Source organism: Medicago sativa, chromosome 5 (genome assembly GCF_051527215.1).
Source record: "Medicago sativa cultivar Bolivia chromosome 5, Bolivia_mono, whole genome shotgun sequence".
Classification (NCBI taxonomy): domain Eukaryota; kingdom Viridiplantae; phylum Streptophyta; class Magnoliopsida; order Fabales; family Fabaceae; genus Medicago; species Medicago sativa.
The window spans coordinates 55,181,367-55,203,517 of record NC_140753.1 but is presented as its reverse complement, the minus strand read 5'-3'; the positions used below and the strand labels follow the sequence as shown (position 1 = coordinate 55,203,517).

Sequence of the window (22,151 nt, the reverse complement as noted above, 5' to 3'; positions counted from 1 at the left end):
ATGAAGAAAAAATTGCATATATTCTTTAATCTATTAAAAAGATTATCAAATTTATAATTTATCGAAAAGTATAAAATCTAAAAAACTAATAGTAATAAAACAAATATTATTTCATTAAACTGTTCTTTTTTTTTTTAAGAAATATCATTAAGCTGTTCACCCTTCAAAAAAAAATCATTAAGTTGTTCAATTTTAATTTTAGGATAGGAAAAAAAAAGCGGAATTGAAGCTGATTGTATTAGTCAAAGAAAATCATAAACTTATCGAAACCATTATTTCAATTGATTTGTATTTAACAAACATTTTTTTTTGACAGAAAAAAAACAACTTAATGAGCTCATTTTATTAAACAAGAAAAAAATATAAAGATTTACCTCATTTTTTTTTTATGTTTTTGTTAATATTTTATAACTTATATCGAGCCATATTATTAAACAAAAACAAAAAACATTTTTTCTTTTGCTCATAATAATTCTCCATCTTTGGACCTTGCCATTAAAACTTATTTAAGGCTGATTTAAGACTGATTCTCCATCTTTTGCCAGATTGGTGTTTTGGGAGCAAAACTATTTAAGACCTAACCGATAAAACCGATAAATTATTAAACAAATTAAATGCCATTCAACTAATAGTCCTATTTTTGTTCTTTTTCTAATGCAGGTCATTTAACAAAAAAAAAATATTCCATAAAAAAAATTATATTTTGCTTAATAGCTAAGACATGAGCTTGAATTTGATTGGTCGAGATAAATGTGGTTGTTTTACGTAATTGTCCTCTAAAATCTATTATAAATTAGACCCATTGGCCAACACTTTCTTCACACCACAACTCCTGTTTTGCAGTTGTCTTTCATATTCCTTTCTTTTTCTTTGGGTAATTTTCGTAATTTTTTTATTCATAATTTTATTCTTAATTTTCAGGTATTTTTCTTCCCTTTTATTTCGTTAATTCACATCCAAACTCCAATCAGCTTTCTTTCTATTTCGTTGGATTTTTTATATTTCGTTATATTTTTTTATTGTTTTTTCTTTGTATCTCTTCACAACTAAATTACACCAAAAAATTTGTTCACCGTCAAAGAATAAGGATGTTAAATGTTGGTATCGTGAGAATTTGTTGATTTGTATTTCTATTTGGATCAAGATGTGTGTTGTTTCTATTTAGCTTTGTAGTGAATTTGACACGTTCAATTTTTTGATTTTATTTTAGGTGTGGAAAGAGAGTTTAAAAAGGCGGAGGAGAGCAACTGATTCGTTTTATAGAAGGCTAGAGAATTGATGAATAAGGATTGATGGACTTGAAAAGTTGTTCCGATCAAGATTCATTCTACCCTACATGCATATACCACTATTAAATTTTTTAGATTCAACTACAGAAGGAGCACAATACTTTATGGGAAGACCAAGGATACATTTTTTCACTAAGAGTCATAATTGTACATTCTTTTACAAGGATGATCATATATTTTTTTTAATACATTTTTTCAGCCGTAAACATATATTATGTTATTATTTATTCAATTTTTTTTATATATTATGTTATTATTAATGCTAAGTTCCACATTGTAATGGTCTTTCTATATGTTATTTATTATTTATTCAAAAAAAATTATATATATTATGCTATTATTAATGCTAAGTTCCACATTGTAATGGTCTTTCTATGTTTGTTTTAGTGTTGTATTATATCTGTTTGGAGGGTAGTATTTGAATGTGTGAATTTTTCTATCACTTTTCATTTAGTCAATTTATCCTACATGTTATTCTCATTTGATTTTATATATTTTAATTTATATATTTTAATGTTGATGTTAAAGAAGAGATTAAAAAGATTATGTTGATGTTAAAAAAGAGATTAAAAAGATTACGAGATTGCTGATTTTTTTTTTTTTGGTGTTTTTAATCGCAACTCTTTGACAAGAAGTTCCAAGACTGGAAAACCATTAACATGATTTGGCAGTCTAGATCCTACATTTTTGTCAATATTCCCAATTTGTAAATTGAATAAGTGGTATGTAGAAAATAAATTAATTGATCAATATTTTTTTTATAGAAATAGAATAGAGTAGTGAACGTTGATATACATTTACCTTTTGTGATTAGATGACAAAATATAGAGCTAAAAATTAGTTAAAAAATTGTGGTGTGGTAAAGGGTATTTGTGGTGCGTTTTAAATCAGTTTTGAGGTATAAATCATCCCGTCCAAAAATAAAATGATATGCGTTTAGGTTTATATTGAAAAAAACAAACTGATCCAATATAATGGTCTACATGAATATGTTTTTTGATATCCAAATTGAAAAAATGTAATTAAAATTTTATTCTTTTTATAAAAGAAAATTTCTAATTTAATTTTAACTATAATATGACTATTCCTTCAAAAAAAAAAAACTAATGTGACTATTTTCTATCAATACACTTAATGAATATTGATTTCATAATATCACTTTAAATTAATTTCTCTTTAATTCTCTTTTGGTAAAAAAATATGTAACTTTACTTAAACCATCCACAACAGAGCACCATAAATTAGGTGCTTACATTTATTTCATATGTCCACATCACTCATTTTACGGTAATACTTAATAAGCATCATTTTTCTCCAACCCAACACCTCAAAATAAATTATTAAACAGGTCCCACAAATAATTTTATATCAATACATTTTAACAACATTTATTTATTTTATTAAGATTTATTAAATGAGACTCATCAAAAATGAAGAGAGAGAGGGTGTTTCCATAGCCACAATTTTCCATAGCCACCCATATATTATTCTCCACAATGAGGGTGCTTATTTAATGTGGTGCTAAATAGGTGAAGCACCCATCATTGTGGATGGTCTTAGATGTGAATAAAGAAGAATGATTTCATAAAATCCATTTAGAGTAATTTTTTTTGCCAATAACTATAATAATTTGAAAATTATTAAATAATCACAGCTCTAATTGTCTTCTTTCTATTTCGTTAGTTTTTCAATTGTCTCCTCTTCGTACATTTTTACAATTAAATGATATAAAAAGTCGATTTTGTTTATGATATAAAAACAACTTCTTCATTTTCAAACAAAAATAAATTAAAAATTTCATCAATTTATCGAAAATATTTATACAAAGTCCTATTCTCTTTTGTCTCTATCAGTCGCTAATGATTTTTTTTAGAAGAAGCCAAAACAAAATTAACATAAATAGTTATCATCCTAATACAAGGTGTGGTTGGAGTCGTAACCTACAAAAGTCATACACATATACCACGAAGCCAAATCGGTTGAACAAAAAAAAGCTAAATGGACATTCCAAATAAACTAAGACCATCCACAACAGAGCACCCTAAATTGGGTGCTTACATTAAATTCGTATGTCCACATCACTCATTTTACCATAATACTTAATAAGCACCAATTTTCTCCAACCCAGCACCTTAAAAGAAATTATTAAATAGGTCTCACAAATAATTTTATATCATTACATTTCAACAAAATTTATTTATTTCATTAAGATTTATTAAATGGGACCCATGAAAAATGAAGAGAGAGAGGGTGCTTTCATAGCCACCCTTCTCCATAGGCACCCATGTATTATACTCCACAATGGGGGTGCCTATTTAATGTGGTGCTAAATAGGTGAAACACCCACCATTGTGGATGGTCTAAGAGATTTTTCCCCAAGTATGCTAATCAAATAATAAATTACAAGACATGGCTTTGAGCTATAATACTAATATTGGGAAGCATCTTTCAACCAATCATTATTTTGTTAAAGTTTCGAATATTTTCACTCGGTCGTATATGATCATTTTCATAGAAATAAACAGTTAATTAGTCCCTAAACTATCACTCTTTCAATAACTTAATCTCTAAACTATTAAAATCAACTAAAAGATCATTAAATTGAATTTTTTACATGGTCCACTGGTGAGAAACTTCGCAGAGTCTTCGCCTTAGACTCTGCAATTTCTCAGGAGAGTCTTTGCCTTAAAATGCATCTATAACTATGCATTGAATTTTTTTTTATCCTTTCCTTTTTGGACTTAGATATAACTTAAGTAAAGTATTGATTATTTAAACCATTTGGTTTGGAAGAAAAAGATGTAACACATGTATGTTTTTTTTTTTTGTCAGCAGACAAAATGAAAAGTATCACTTGAAATTAACAAACACAATTGTGCGGTTGAAGTTCAAATTACCTGAGTGAAAGTGTCCAATCTAACAATATAACGACATTGTCAATCGAGTTAGATCTTACAAACATGACAATATTTTTTTAATATGGCAAAATGAAATATATTAAACCAAGAGAAGATTCCAACTTGGGCAAGAAATGCAAGGCTAAGACTCAAAAGAATATCAAGTTATATTACAAACCAAACACCGGCAATAAAAAGCAACAAAACAATACATATGAACCAAAACAAACACTAGCTAGAAAACAAAGTTCAAACACCCGCCGGCAATGAAAATCAAAAGCTAAGTGTTTAGCTTTCAACCACTAAAGATAACACACATTTTTGTTATAAATGCTTTGTTTATTTTTAATAGATATGTAGATGTTCTCATTTTCATTTTCAATAAATCTAAACCCATTTATTAAATTTAATGGTGTTTTTATATGGTCCATCAGTGAGAGACTTAATAGAGTCTTCATCTTATAATCCACCTATAGCTATGCATCACTTTTTTTTTTGGTTATTTTCTTTTTTGACTTAGAGACAACTACAGCAAAACATTGATTTTTTAAACAAGTTGTTTTAGAAGAAAAAAACATGTAACACGTGTATTTATTTTGTCAATAGATGAAGTGACAAGTACCATTAAGACACATAAAATGGAAATATCCAACGTGGATGGTCGTAGGAGTCAAGAATGAATATGTTTAAAAAATTTGAGACAATTTTTAAGAAAATGATATAAAAAAAATCTTGCAAAATTATTATATTAGACATGACAATTTTTCATATCGCGACATGAATGCATGAAAAAAAATTGTACAAATTTTTCTAAATAATATGTATCAAATAATTAAAATTAGAGTTATAAATACATAAATCATAAAGTTATGAACCTTTTTCAATATTTTTTTTCTTTTTTCCCTAAAAAAACATTTTTTCTTTTTTAAAAAATTCACATTAATAAAAAAAAATATTTAGAATGGCAAACTAATTTCGTATTTGTTTTCCACCCGTTGTTTACTCTCTCTATTAATAATATAATTATTGTAATTTATTGATTTAATTGATTATAATTAAATTCACAATTATATGTTTAAATTCAAATATTAAATACTGAAAACAGAACACAAATTTATGATGGAGATTTGGTGTTAACTTTGTCTGCATTCAATAGAAAGTAGCTTCAAATGGTTATAGTCGCAGTTATTTTTGGATGTCAAACTATTAGATTAGTTTGAATCTTAATTCGGTTCCACCACCGATCTTTCATATTCCATTTATTTTTCAGGTATTTTTTTATTCTTAATTTTTTATCAGTAGCTATCTATAATAGACTAATAAAATTAACTTATACTTAATTGTTGCAGTTCTGGTGATTCTGTTAATAAAGTCAACACAGGTATGGTGGAGGAACTTAAGGAAATGGTTGACGTGTTTAATAAATATGCAAATAAATTTCATCAGGTGCGGGATCATGTGGAACAGGGCGGAACACCAAACTTTTTGGTTAGATTGCTTGGAAGACATAAACGGGACGCGAGGATGCACAATCTACTGACATGTGACGAAGTTGTTGCTCTAATTATTGGTGATTCAAATGATATGGAGAATGGCAGAGATGTTGATGCTAGAAATGCAGCCGAGGAGTATAAGAGGTTGTATGAAACTGAGCCTTATTTCATACCTTTACAGTATCCTCTGTTGTTTCCTCGCGAGGAGGTTGGTTTTAGTACAAATATTCCAATTAGATCTATTGACCATGGAAATAAGAAGCGGACACGGATAATAGTTACCATACACGAATGCATTGCATATAGAATGCAAGACAGGGTCGTTGAGTATGGCAACGTTGTTAACTCGAGGAGATTGTTGCAAAATTTGCTGTTGATTGCTATACTATGATTGAATCGCAACGGTTGTGGTACATTAGAAAAAAATCAAAACACCATAAGGTGCGGCATTCTGAATGGTTTGCACGAGACAATGGATTGGGGGTGAAACTGATGCGTCTAACGTTGGATGAAAGATAGTGTGACCGCCGTCCTTTACGGGTGGCAGGCGTTACATGTTTAATAATTGTCAGGATGCAATGGCAATTTGTAAGAAATATGGATATCCCGATTTGTTTGTAACAATCACGTGCAATTCAAACTGGCGAGAAATTCAAGATTTTCTTAAAGAATGAAACTTAAAGGCATCTCATAGACCTGATATTGTTTGTCGAGTGTTCAAAATGAAGTTGGATAAATTGATGGGAGATTTTAAGAAGGAAGAATTGTTTGGCAAAGTTGACGTAGATATATATTGTAATATTATGACACCGTCTTTGTCTGCATAATAAATTTATGCAGGTATACATTGTTGATGTTTATTTATTTTTTAAATAAATTATTACACCATTTTCGTCTTAAAATAAATTATGACATCATTTTTGTCTTCGTAATAAACAGGTCATAGTCACGTTATTTTCGAGTGCGAACTATTGTGTTGATATTGCCAACTGTACTAACAGTTATTGTTTTGTTGGCAGGCATGTACACAGTCGAGTTTCAAAAAAGAGGTCTTCCACATGCTCATATCTTGGTGTGGTTGAGTTCAGGGAACAAACTGAAGACGGGTGCTGACATTGATAAGATCATATCATCCGAGCTGCCTGACAATGCACTTTATCCAAGACTTTATGATGTTGTTTCTTCTTATATGATGCACGGGCCATGTGGTGGTGCACGTCCCTTCTCGCCTTGCATGGACAGGGGCAGATGTACGAAATATTATCCGAAGGATTTTAAAGGAACTATGATGATAGACGACGAGGGTTATCCGAGGTACAAACGTCGCGATTTTGGGATACATGTTGACAAGCAGGGGGTCCAATTGGATAATCGCTATGTCGTTCCATACAATCCACATCTTCTCATTAGATACGGAGGTCATGTAAATGTGGAATATTGTAACAAATCCAACTCCATCAAGTACCTTTTCAAATATGTTAACAAAGGCTCTGATATGGCATTGATGCAGTTGTCTGTTGACGGTGATAATCGTGATAAGTCCAAGCCGGTTGATGAAATAAAGCAGTATTACGATTGTCGTTATGTTTCACCTTGTGAGGCTGTTTAGAGGATATTTGCTTTTGATATACACCATAAATGGCCTCCTGTTCTCAAACTAACGTTTCACTTGCATAATGAACAATCGGTACTATATGATGGTGATCATGACATCGAGGATGTGGTGATGTATAACGAGAAAGCGTCTACCATGTTTCTCGCATGGTTTGAAGCAAATCGTCGGTATGTAGGCGTGCGATCTAACGTGTGCTGAATTTCCAACAAGATTTACTTATGAGAAGAAAGACAAACAGAGGCAGCCACATAAACTAGGATATCAAATTGGAAGGCTTCATTACATGCCGCCTGGTATAGGGGAGTTGTACTACACGAGGATACTATTGACTGTTCAGAAGGGTTGCATGGGATATAGATGCATAAAAACAACTAATGGCCATACCTATGACACGTTCCAGGAAGCATGCTCTGCTTTGGGATTACTTGACGACGACAGAGAGTTTATAGATGGTATCACGGAAAATGGTGAGTTAGGATCAGGCCATCAATTGCGTTGGTTGTTTGTGCATCTCTTAACCACTAGCACAATGACGAGCCCTGATATAGTATGGGCTGCGACATGACAGTTACTATCCAATGGTATCTTATTTGAACTTAGGAAGCATCTGAATATCTCGGGTAATGTCTATTGTACTTATTACGAAATCTATGCACCATTTTTGTTTTCTTTACGATCTAATTTTTGCATTTTTTTCTCTAGCTAAAAAGGCACAGTTTAGAAAAATGTTTAACATAGTCGTGCTCAAAGTATTTTATGCCTATCTCAATAAATATATTTATCTATTTAAGTAGTGATAATAAACAAATACAATATTCTTTCAAAAAAAAATAAACAAATACACTATTAAATATTTTTTTATTTCATGTCAACGGGTTTATACAGCAATATATAGAATAGAATGAAAGGATTTAAATACGAGTGTATGCACGTAGGAAAATAATAACTTAAGTAAAACAGAAATAAATTCAAGGCTACCTAACAAAGTAGACACACTAGAGAGCTTTTCACTATTTTTTTTAGACAACAAATATTATTCTTCGTTGAGAGTGCATAGGAAACGCCAAGCACTCGCAGAAATGAACAGAGGATGAATACAAGAACCAACAAAGGCAACACGCCTGCACCAAAAAAATCATGAGGCCGAGGTGTAAACTAGGTTGCCTTAATCAAAGACCAAACCCAGCAAAGTACCACGACAAACTGTGGTGCTACCTACACGAGATTACCCCTGTCTAACAATCTAATGCCCACAAAGATCCTCTAAAAAATCGCAGCTGCACTACAACAAGCTGAAATACCTGCAACTAAAAAACAAAAAAGCCAAGCGGACGCAGCAACAATTATGCACACACAGAAGCCTCCCAGCCAGCGGCTACATCACGTAGTAGCAGCGCAAAATTGACACCAACACACCCATAGATAATGCAAACATCATAAGGTTAATGCAGGACCTACTGCCAACGCCACAAGACTATCATATATAGCTTTTCCACTATGTATATCTTGGTTAATTTGATCACATTTTCTGTTCTTTAATTGATTATTTTTTCATGTTATCTAGATTAGCGAGCTATCATGACATCATTTTGTAGCAGTTCCTATATCTATTTATTTTCGCGTTAAATAAATAATGGCTTGGGAAATCCTTTACAAATAAGCTTATTTTTTTAGTTTGAGTTAAGCTGGAGAAGCTTTTTTCGATTAAGAATTGAGTCGTGACTTTAATATCATTTTTTTCTGTTGCATTGCATATATTCTCTTACTATCATTTTTCTTCAAGTGTTAATATTAATTTCGTGACTTTACATTTAATATGAAAATCTGCATATCGGTGACGATGACATGAAGAACCTGTGTTTGATTGAAATTGAAATGCTGCTTCAGGAAAACAAACGGTCGCTTACTGACTTCAAATTTATGCCCATGCCAAACGCAGCAGACATGCCAACTTTCACAAACAAGCTTATCGTTGATGAGCTAAATTACAACAAAGTTGATCTGGAAAAGACACACACTGATCTGTTACTGATGCTGACTGATGAACAAAGATGTGTGCATGACAATATCATGGTTCTGACGACGGTGGTTTCTTTTTCTTATATGGTTACGGTGGTACTGGAAAAACCTTTATATGGAAAACATTATCGGCTGCTGTTAGATCGAAGGGGTTAATTGTATTGAATGCTTACGATGGAAAAGGATAGTCCTAGAGCAGATCTGGTGCGTGCTACAAAGTTGATAATTTGGGATGAGGCTCCAATGATACACCAATGGTGTTTTGAGGCAGTTGACCGATCATTGCGTGATATCATGTCCAAGAACGATCCCCTAAATGAGGTTAGACTTTTGGTGGAATGACAATAGTTTTAGGTGGTGATTTCAGGCAGATATTGCATGTTGTCCGAAAAGGAACGAGGCAGAATATTGTTGATGCCACAATCAATTCATCAAAAATATGAGCTTATTGTAATGTGTTGAGGCTTACTGTTAATATGAGATTGGGTGCATCTTCGGTACCTGCGGAGCAGGAAGAAATTGCTAATTTTGGCAAGTGGATACTCTCAATTGGAGACGACAACGACACTTCGGATGAGAATGGTGAAATGAAGGTAGAAATTCCTGAAGATTTGCTCATGTCGGACACAACAAATCCTTTGATGTCACTTATAGACTTTGTGTATCCCGATTTGAATGATAACCTTGGTGACCCGCTATTTTTCCAAGAAAGGGGAATACTCGCACCAACGCTTGATTCAGTTGAGCATGTTAATGAATATATGATGTCACTGATTCCAGGTGAAGAGAAAGAGTATTTAAGCTCTGATTCTGTTTGCCGATCGGGTGAAAATTCTGATGTCCAAAGCGAGTGGTTCACAACGAAGTTTCTTAATGGTATTAAGAGCTCTGGAATTCCAAATCACTGGTTGAAACTAAAGGTGGGATGTCCAGTTATGCTGATGAGAAACATCGATCAGGCCAATGGACTGTGTAATGGTATGAGGCTGACAGTTACACATCTAGGGAAGAGCACGATAGCTGCTACCGTAATTACAGGAAAAAGAGCAGGTACCAGGGTATTCATTCCCGGGATGAATCTTATTCCGAGTGATCCAGGACTACCCTTCAAATTCAGGCACAAACAAAATTTCCATTGACACTTTGTTTTGCAATGACAGTAAATAAAAGTTAGGGTTAATCTTTATCTCGAGTGAGAGTTTATCTTCCTAAGCCCGTGTTCACGCATGTACAACTCTATGTCGCTGTCTCTCGAGTTAGTTCTAGAAAAGGTTTGAAGCTGCTCATCTTTGGATGAAAAGGAGACCACAAATGTTGTGTATCGTGAAGTTTTTCAAAAAGTATGATCATTGATATGTTTTAGAATTGCTGTTGCTATAACTTAGGAAACTAAAGTTGCGTATTGTTTGGAAGTCGTTTTTTTTTTTTAATTTCTTTGTAAGGCAGACTGGTCATTACAGGACATGCAATTTCTATATAAGCAGATCCTCCTGCTATTGACTTTTAGTTGATGCACTTTTCAGGTATAACAATACGCGGAACTTTTTCTTTTACATCGTTGTTACCCTAAAATACAATATTTACATTAGACCATTTGTTTTGTAAAAAATAAAAACAAATAACAATTGGCGTTTCTGTAGCCCAAACTATATTTATACACACCCGTAAAAAATTTAACGTTTGCATTCACAGACTAGGTGTATACATCTGACACTGGCTATTATATAAAAAAAATACAAATATTTTAGTTTTAATGATTAATAAAATACATTATGTCAACAAATAATAATATACAGTACGTCGGCGTATTTTTGCAAAAATATTGCATGTGCTAAGTTTAACAATGAGTACATCTTATACTACAAATAATTAGTATAAGTATAAATCCAAATACTTTAATCGTTATGTGCAATGTTTAGATATTTCAAAATATATACAAAATTAACAAAATTAAGATGATATTTTTTTCCATATCAAATTTAAATTATAACCACACTTATAACTTTAAGATAACATAATATAAAATCTATACATTTTATCAAATTTTTTTTATTTCCCCGTGCTTGGCACGGGTCACTATACTAGTAATCTTAAATTTATGGAGTGGCAATTCAAAAAAATATTTAAGATCGGGGAGTATAAGTTAAGTAGGGGTGTACAAAACTCAGTTCATCTCTTGACCTCGTCATTTCCCAAAAGCTACGGGTTGAGTCTGACCCTGACCCGAAATAAAAACAAGGACAAATAGATGTCTAGTGACTTGGCCTTGTGGAAGTAGGGGCTGAGTTCAAATTGGCACGCAGATAACCTATCTCATTTCATTAATTTGCGATGACACTTTTTTTTTTAATTGTAACTTGTTTCACACTTTATACCCTCCATATTGTGGTTTCATATTTGACTCTATATGTTGCTTTTATTGGTGTGAGATGCTATGTCAGAGTTTATCATCCTTGTAATTGAAACATTTGAAAGTAACTTGTATTTCAAAATGTGGTACTTGCATTGTGAATTGTGTTAATATTGGACTAGACCAGTCAAGTTACCCCTGCCCCCAACACATGTGTTACCCTGAGTTCCCTTGAAGGCGACAAATGTTTAAAAGATTCATGTTGATCCAAAGAGGCATCATGTAACGCCCTCCTTTTTATTTAATTATTTTAAATGAGTTTTAGAATATATTTATATGATTAGTGTGATTTATAAGATTTATATGATTTATATGATTTTAGAGAAATTTATGAGACGTTGTGACTTATTTTATTGTTTAATAAAATAAGATTCGAAAATAAAATAAATATTAAGTTGTGGGGTTATTTTGTGTAGAAATATATTTGTTATTTGATGAAGAGATATATTTGTTATTTTGTGTAGAAATATATATATTATTTGGTATAGAAATATATTTGTTATTTTGTGTAGAAATATATATATATGTTATTTGGTGTAGAAATATATTTGTTATTTTGTGTGGAAATATATATGTGATCTGGTGTAGAAATATATTTATTATTCAATGAAGAGGCATATTTGTTATTTGGTGTTAAAATATTATATACATATATATTTTGATGAAATATGCTATTATTTGTTATATGGTGTATTATTATATATTTAGTGGAAGACTATATTTAGTAGAGAAATATTATTTATTAGAATATGAGGATTATTAGTGTGAGTGGATTTGGGGGTTAGAATAGAAAGAAGAATAAGTTGTTGGGCCTAAATAGATTTGGGAATAATATTTTAGTATTATAAATAGAGAAGCTTAAGTTGGAAAGAGTTTACCTTAAACCGCTTTTTGGAAAAGAGGAGAACAAGAAAGAAGAGAAGAGAAGAGAAAAGTCAAGAGAAGAGGAGAATACCTTAAGAAAGAAGAACGCTGCTGCTGATTCAGGAATTAATCTAAGGTGATGGTGAGACTATCTTGCATTAATATTAAGTTGTTAAATCATTAGATTACATCTAACAAGTTGGAGAGAGTTTGTGAGAATTTAAGAATTAGGGTTTTGAGAGAGATTTGATGATTAGATGATGAATTGAATTGATGTAGAAATTGTGTACAGACCTTAGATAATCCATAGGATGATTATTGGAAGTAGTTTTGAGGTTAGCACCATGAGATTAGGTGAAACTTGAAGAAAATCTGCATTCTGCCCGAATTTTGATATTAAAACCTGTATTGATCGGTGCGGAATTGGTCTTAGGTGTAAACACGAAAGTTGTAGGTATGGATGTTAGCTTTCTAATGCCGTTGGTCTCACGCCAAAACGATATATAGAACTTGAGTTATGGTCAAATTACTGCACGTAGATCACAGTGAATTTGTATGGACTTTCAGCACGACTTTTCAGAATTTAAAATGAAAACTGGTATTGATCGGTACAGAATTGGTCTTAGGCGTAAACATGAAAGTTTTAGATAATTTTGTTAGCTTTCTAGTGGCTTTAGTTTGACATGAAAATGATGTTTGGTCTTTGAGTTATGATGAAAATACTACAGGGAAGTCTTAGCAAAATTGTACGGTGACATCATTCTCTGTTTCGTGTTTTTGCGTTTTGTTCATATGTTTTTGTTTTGAATTAATCTTTGTTGTAAACATGAAAGTTGTTGATATTTGTGATATATTTCCAGTAGTTTTGGTTTGACATGAAAATATGTTGTGGATAATTTATTATGTTTTTACTAAGATACATAGTGAATTATTGTCGATGTTTAAATACGATGTTATATGAAGTTATTTATGATTGATGAATATGATGTTTTAAGATGTTGTTTATTTTCATTTGATATTGTTATATTATGATATGACATGAATTATTTATGTGATCCATATGTTGTCAAGATGCTAAGATGTTAAGACGTTAAGATGATAAGAGTTGTTAAGTCGTCGAGTCGTTATGAAGTCATCAAGTTGTTAAGATGTTATGTTGTCAAGATGTCAAGATGTTAGGATGTCATAGATGTTCACGAAGTTTCTAAGACGTAAGATGTTGAGTCCATGCATACTCATTTAAAGATGAGGGTTCATGCCCTGGAGCTTTTGCTCAACCACGACGGTGGAGCTTTTGCTCAATAGCGACGAGGGCTCATGCCCTAGGAGTATATTTATGCTCAAAAGCGACGAGGGTTTATGCCCTAGATTGGTACCACATGCATTTGCATTTGTCAAAATGATTCGAGATGGTTTAAGACGTTAAGAGTTGCATAGTCGAGTCGAAGTTGTTAAGATGTTAAGATGTCAAGTTGTCGAGTTGTTAAGATGTCAAGTTGTCGAGTTGTTAAGATGTTAAGATGTCAAGTTGATGAGCTATTAATGAAGTGCTTTATGAATGATTATGATGTTTAAGATGATGAATGATTTTCATGTTTATGATGATTGATTATGAAGTTGCTTATGATGATTGATTATGAAGTTGTTTATGATAAGATGCTATGTGATTTATGATATGATGCTATGTGATTTATGACAAGATGCTACATGTTTATTAATGATGATATGTGATGATGTTAGTGATATTTATGATGATATATATGATGTTATGATTAAGGTGATATATGATGTCATGATTAAGATGATATATGATGTTTATGATTATTTATTATGATAATATAAGATGAAGTTTATGACTATGTAGGAAGATTTAATGATACTAGTTAGGAAGTTTGAGTTGTTAAATGTGATTGATGAATTATATGCTTAATATTGTTGCTGGTGAAATCTCACCCCTCCTGTTTGAATGTTGCCCTTACGTTGGTAACGTGCAGGTAACCAAGATTAGTTGCGGTCGTGAGTGGACTCCTCACAAGGGTGTGTGTCTTAGGTGCTCTGATACGTAACGGGATGGGGATTATGTCTTTACTTTCTATTCCTTACGTATTGTTTTTATGATGAGACCTTGGTGCCAATGACTATTTTTATGATGTTGAACTAATTCCGCTGCAAAGTTTAGAAATACTTATGTTGAATGAATTTTTGAAGGATAAATTATTATTTATTCAGTTTGAGATTTTTATGAAATGTGACATTCCGTTAAAGATGTTAAACTCTGATTTTATTTAAGAAATTTTTATGTTGGGAAAACGGGGTGTTACACATCACGATCGCAATGGACCAACAGTCCCGCAGACTAATAAAAGCCAAAACTAGGAAGGGAAAAAGTTGGAGGATGATCACCTCTCCCCAAAGATGGACCCCAAAAAGGCCAAATGCCAAGAGAAAGAGAAACGCCTGATCAACGAACAAGCATGAAGTACCTCTATAAATAGAGGTGGACTCGAGGAGTGTCCCCCTTAGCGACTACCTGTTTTGAGAGTCGCAACATCGATCTTCGTGGACCCTTTATCCCAAGAGACAAAATCGCAAAAGAAGCAACCAACATAAGAGTTAGAAAGTCAACAAACCTCTTTCTACTAAATATTATTTGGCCAGAAAGGGAACATTATCTTCTAGAGCGGACCGCAAAGCCATTGGAATGAGAAAATCGAAACCCAACTCCAAGAATAGATTGGATGCACCTATTGAGGTCCGAAAATAGTATCGTCCATAATAGACCACGAAGCCCTAGAAACGGGGAAATTACGAACCTTTGAGGGTCGTCTGAAGCATGTTCGGTAAAAACCAACAAGATCTCAGTTTTCTAGTTCAAAAAATTGCCCGATTTCTAAGACGTGCCATGTAACGCCTTATTTGACTGAGTTTAGAGTCTTTTTATAATTTAATTGATATATTTGATAAGTGATATTTTTATTATTATGTGTTGATATTTATTAGTAGCCCCTATTTTATATTTAGTGGAGAAATATATTTAGTGGAAGAATATATTTAGTGGAGAAATATAATTATTTAGAATAATGGCTTTGGGGCAGAATTGGAATTAAGAGAAGATAAATTGGTTAAGGTTTATATAAAGAGGAGAGTCAGAGTTAGAAAATAAGGATTACGTGCAAACTGTTTTTGGGAGAAAGAGGAGAAACCTAGAGAAAGATGAGAAACCTAGAGAAGAGAAGAACCAGAGAAGATAAGTCTGTAGAATCCTTGCAATCAATCAATCTAAGGTCAGGGTGGACTATCATTCAATAATCTTGAGTCTATGATTCTGAAAATTTCATTTAACATGTTGTAAGTTTAGTTTTTGAGAATTGGAGAATTAGCGTTAAGAGTGGTAATTGATGATTTATGTTATGTTGTTGTTGATTTGTGGTTGTTGATGATTGTTGTTGTTAATATCATATTATGAATTGGGTATGAATTATGTTGAGTTGTTATTGTTGATTGTGATGATTTTGAATGAATGTGAAGTTTGAATAATATAAGTTGCTTTTCCTGATTTTTCTTATCTCTGTCCCGAATTTTGAAATGAAAACTGGTATTGATCGGTGCGGAATTGGTCTTAGGTGTAACACGAAAATTGTAGGTATGGATGTTAGCTTTCTAATGCCGTTGGTCTGACGTCAAAACGATTTATAGAACTTGAGTTATGGTCAAATTACTGCACGTAGGTCACAATGAATTTTTATGGACTTTCTGCACAACTTTTTCGAAATTGAAATGAAAACTGGTATTGATCGGTACAGAATTGGCCTTGGGTGTAAACATGAAAGTTTTAGATAATTTTGTTAGCTTTCCAGTGACTTTGGTTTGACGTGAATATGATTTTTAGTTTTTAAGTTATGATGAAAATACTCCCAGGAGGTCTTAGCGAAATTGTACGGTGACAACATTCTTTGTTTCATGTTTTTGCGTCTATTTCACACGTTTTCTGTTTTGAATTGGTCTTTGGTATAAACATGAAAGTTGCTTGATAATTGTGATATCTTTCCAGTAGCCTTGGTTTGACATGAAAATTTGTTGTGTATAATTTATTATGTTTTTACAAAGATGTTATATGATAAATTGTTGATGTTTGAATACGATGTTATATGATGAATTGTTGATGTTTAAATACGATGTTATATGATGAATTGTTGATGTTTAAATATGATGTTATATGACGTTGTTTATGATTGATGAATATGAAATTATGATGTGAAGTCGCTGTCGTTGTCGTTACCACAGTTGTCGTCAATGTCTTCAAAGTTGTAAGTAGTTTGTCAATGTCGTTTAAGTTGTAAGTTGTATGTCGATGTCGTTGAAGTTGTTGGTCGTCAAAGTATTGTTGTTGAGTCCATGCATACTCATTTAAAGACGAGGGCTCATGCCCTAGAAGTATATTTATGCTCAAAAGCGACGAGGGCTGATGCCCTAGAATGGTACCACATGCATGAGTAAAATGATAGAGTTGCATAGTCGAGTCAAGTTGTTAAGTTGATTTATGAAGTTGATATTGATGTTGATTATGAAGTTGATTATGATGATGATAATGATGCTACATGACCATTGATATGTAGATGATGTTTCTGTTGTTAAATATAATTGTTGAATTATATGTTTAACATTATTGTTTGTGAATCTCACCCCTTCTGCTTTGAAAAGTTGCTCTTCGTATGAGTAACTTGCAGGTGATTGAGAATAAGTAGCTATTGATTGCTGTCGTGAGTGGCTATCTCTCACTGTGTCTTTAGGTGCTCTGATACGTAACGGGATGAGAACTTTTGTGGCTATTTTCTATTCCTTACGTACTGCTTATGATTTTACATGACTATGATTTAGTTTTTGGATTATTACGAGATGTTTTGATGAGGCCTTCGTGCCAAGACTAATTATGTTGTTGAATTAAAATCCGCTGTGAAGTTTTTGAATATTTATGTTGACCAATTTATGAAGGATGAATTGTTATTTATTCCATTTATGATTTTTAAGAAATGTAACATTCCGTTTATGTTGAATGACTCTGATTTATATGTGAAATTTTTATGTTGGGAAAACGGGGTGTTACATGCCATATCAAGCTACAACCTGACTCCCTCAGTTTGGGGGGAAATTGTTCCAGACTAGATTAATTCCCATTCTGACTAGACTTAATCCGATCCAGGACCTGAAAAGCAGGCGAGACCGTATGATGTACATGCCCTAAATCCCATTAGATGGTAGTCCAAAGCAATAAATCTCGACTGTCCAATTTGGATCCAATTCTAGAAGAACACTTATATGGTAACACCCACTCCTTAGTGACAGTTGTCCTGGTGAAGGCTTGACAATCAATTGATCAAAAGTCATATTTATCCTCTATACTAATGTTTAACCCGAAAACCCCATTTTTGATTCCCTTGACCCCGAATTCGACCCCAAAACTTGTACACTAGTTTATAAACATCAAAAGATATTCAAAACAACAATAAACATCGAATCATAACACCAATTCACCTCAAATTCGTCATATAGTTCATTATCACCAAAAAACCATCATTTTCTCATTTTTCATTCAAACTTCACAAACAATCACACCAATTCAAATCCCATCAACATACCAACATAAACAAACATCCATGAAGTAAATTCAAACATGTTTCAACAACAATCACTCACCAATTCATGATTTACACTCAATTAATTAAAATTCATGAAAACATTTTAACAAAAACAACTATGAAGTTTAAGCTCTTAACACAACAATTTCATGAAGTTTATCATACCCACAAATTCACATGAATTTGGAGCACAAATTTCATCGTTCAAAACCACAAAAAGTCACAATTATCACAAAATCACTTAAACTCATAATTGAAAAAATAGATTATGACTTAATTGATGAAAAGAAATCATCCCCCTTACCTCTAATCTTCAAGAATCCAAACCCTAACTTCACTTTAGCTCCTAGCCTCCAATCCCAAGCTTTCCCTCTCTAGCTCGTCTTCTATCTCCTCTTGATTCACTTTCTATCTCTATCTCTCTCTCTCTCTCTCTCTCTCTCTCTCTCTCTCTCTTCTCTCTCTCTCTCTCTCTCTCTCTCTCTCTCTCTCTCTCTCTCTCTCTCAAAATGTTTGTAAAATGAGTGAATGAATGTAATGACCTAATTTTCTCGCAAGGGTTGTGTTTATATAGTCACTACATAAATGGGTTTAGTCTCTAATTGTCTTAATGAGCTCAATATTCCTACCAACTAATTCACCAAGTTACTATACACTTAAACCGTCAAAATAACGAATAATTACCGTCGCTCAAATAATTACCCCAACTCACTATTAACTTAGTAAAAATAATCATTCCCACTTAAAACACAAAAAATAATCCTCTTAACAAAATGACTAATTTACCCTTGCTCATCAAATGACCAAAATATCCTTGAGTCTAAAATGACTAAAATTCTCTTCTTAAGCCAAAATTCACTAATCCCGAATAAAATACACACAGAGACAATAAATCACACAGAAGCACATATAAACAGACATTATAAATAATTAAAATAATTCTAGCGAAAAACGGGTTGTTACAATTACCATCTTCAAGCTCAACGCAGACAAGTTTCTTCTCTAACAAATCTTTTAAGAGTTTTTATTGTTGGTTGTTGATCTATCATTAAAAAAATGAAGGGCTGAGATGTTTACTGGAGAAAAACAGAAGAAAATCTCACGGGAGACAATCCTCTCCCTCCCTGTATACATCACATACTATCTTTTTGTCCGGTGCTAAAAAAATATGGCTAAATTTATTTAAGTTATTTAAGTGTAATAAATTGGGTTAAATATGTTTTTGGTCCCTATAAATATGTTAACTTTATGTTTTAGTCCTCTAAAATTTTCCTTCAACTTTCAGTCCCTATAAAATTTTAAATTTTCACTTTTGGTCCTTCTTTTAACTAAACTCATATGTAGAATTCATATTATTTAATAAAATTTTCCAGAAAAATTCAAAATATTATAAGGATCACTCCAAAAAAAATTCAGAATTTTTTAACAAAACATGAATTTAATATAAATTTTTATATTTTTTACGGTTAAAAATTCATATTTAATTTGTGTTTTGTTAAGAAATTCTAATTTTTTCATGAAACTTTTTTTAGAATATTTTACACATTTCTGCACAATTTCATTAAAAAATACAAAAATTAAATTAAAAATAGGGACCAAAAGTAGTGATTGAAAATTTTATAGGGACTAAATGTTGAAAGAAAATTTTAGAGGGACTAAAACGAAAAGTTGACATATTTATAGGGATCAAAAACATATTTAACCCTAATAAATTAGTTTTTAAGCTTTTTTTGTACCACTTAGATCCTTTGAATTAATTAATTTTAACAAATTAGTCCTTTAATTTTTTCCATATCAATTAAGTCCTTTAAATTATTTAACCGTAACAATTTGAGAGATTTCAGATCTTAAAAATGTAAGTTATTCGACGCCTAAAAGTTAGAATTAAATAACTTAAAGGAGCTAAGTGGTAGGAAAAATACTTAAACGACAAATTTGTTACAATTAATTAACTTAAAGGACCTAAGTAGTACAAAAAAACTTAAAGACTAAATTGCTACAATTAAATAACTTAAAGGACATTTGATGTAATTGCGCCTAAAAATACATAGAACATTTCTTTTATGTCATCAGAGATTAAATAATACAAAACAAGGATTATGTTTGGATCTTGTGACTTTGGGGGTTCCTGGTCCTTTTATTTTTAGGGTCATGTTAACCATCGCCTCTAGGGCACTAGTTAAGCAATTTAAAATAGAAAGAAAAGACAAAATTAGCATTAAAAAGAACAATTTTTTCAAGTTTTAAAAATTAGAATACACAATTTTCAAGATACTATTTCTTTTTATAATTTCTTAACTAATGTCCCGATGATGCTAGTTAGCATTACTCTTATTTTTATTAGACTTAAGTTGAAGTGAAATTCCCACCCACCCCCACCACACACATCATGTTCCTCATAGACTAAACCATGCACATCAAGATTCTTTTTGAATGTTTTGTGACAAATCAAACTTTCTTCAATACTCCCTCTGTTTATAGATAATAGTCGTTTAAGGTTTGTGTACGATTTTTAAAGAATTGATTAATTATGTTGATTTCTATGGTAAAATTTGTATTATTTACTAAAATACCCTTATTAATTATAGTTAGTGGAGTAGTTAAGTTTGATGAAATTCGCTTCTTCAAAAAAAAGTTTGATGAAATTCAATAAATAAGGGTATAATAATGGAAAAAATAATAAATGTTACATTGATATTCTAAAGTGGCAATTATTTTGAGAAAGTGAAAAAATGATAAAGAGACAATTATTTTGAGAGAGAGAGAGAGAGAGAGAGAGAGAATGTCGTTGTAATTAGTTTTATGGGAAGATTTAAAATAATTTTCATTGATTATTTGTTACGGAGAAAATGAGAGGGAAAACAAATTAAATGTTGTTTGTATTTAATTATGGACATTTATTCTATTAGAAAAACAATAGATAGTATAATTAGAATATACTCCTTCTGTCCCTCATTATAAGAAGCAAAAAACTAATTTTCTCTGTCCCAATTTATAAGTAAAAAATACTAACTTTTGTCATACTTAATTATGTTATTTCAAAATATCATATTTTTCAAAGTCAAATTAAATACAAACAACATTTAATTTGTTCTCCCTCTCATTTTCTCCATAACAAATGATCAATGAAAATTGTTTACATCTTCCCATGAAACAAATTAGTACAAGGAGAACACAATAACCTATACTTCAAATTATCATGTTGGGAAATGCTAACTTGTGCCCTTAAGACACACGTTAATGAGTCAAATGTAGAAATATTTTGTTGTAATTAATGCATTTAATTTAGTTTTTTACTTTTAATTAATTAAATGTACAAAATTTAAGAAATTTTTTTTACTTTTGGGTTCCTTAACATGTGTCATAAAGATACAAGTTAGCTTGACCCAAATTGTATATGGAACTAAAATGTTAACCAGTGTCCTAAAGACATTATTAAACATTCAAAACAAGTACGTTTTAATAAAAAAAGTTGTGTAATCATTATTTGATCAAAAATAATACTATCTTATATTTTCAAGATAAAATTTCTATTAGTAAATTCTTTAAGGGTCATGTTAACTTATGCCCTAAGGGCACTTGTTAAGAAACCCAAAATGAGCAACTTTGCATTGGAAAACATGATAATTTAATTTTTAAAATGTTGATTGCACGACTTTTAATACATATATTTCTATAATAAATGAAACACACTGTTTTAGTAATTGGAAAAAAAAAATTAATTATATTAAGTTTGAGAAGTATTAATAAAAATAGATATATGTAGAATGTACTAGACCCACACGTGGGAGAAAAAAAAAAAACATAACACCTAACTTTTCCATTCCTTTCTCCTCTTAACTCTCGTTAGCTCTCTGTCCCTCATTCCTCTTCTTCCATTTTTTTTCCCTTCCTTTCCCAAATCAACCAATTTCATCACCAAATCAAT

At 31.5% G+C, this 22,151-nt stretch overlaps 1 long non-coding RNA gene and 1 pseudogene across 2 annotated transcripts; both read left to right on the top strand.

Moving 5' to 3' along the window:
- The first annotated feature begins 820 nt into the window (after positions 1 to 820).
- On the top strand, positions 821 to 1,664 carry LOC146923187 (uncharacterized). 2 transcript variants are annotated; one of them, XR_015010892.1, is made up of 2 exons: positions 821 to 921; positions 1,211 to 1,664. It is a non-coding gene; the product is annotated as an uncharacterized LOC146923187 (long non-coding RNA). The 2 variants fall into 2 exon arrangements; XR_015010891.1 differs by having other exon boundaries at positions 827 to 874.
- A 3,641-nt stretch (positions 1,665 to 5,305) lies between these two features.
- On the top strand, positions 5,306 to 10,659 carry LOC146923186 (uncharacterized; annotated as a pseudogene).
- The last annotated feature ends 11,492 nt before the right edge of the window (positions 10,660 to 22,151 follow it).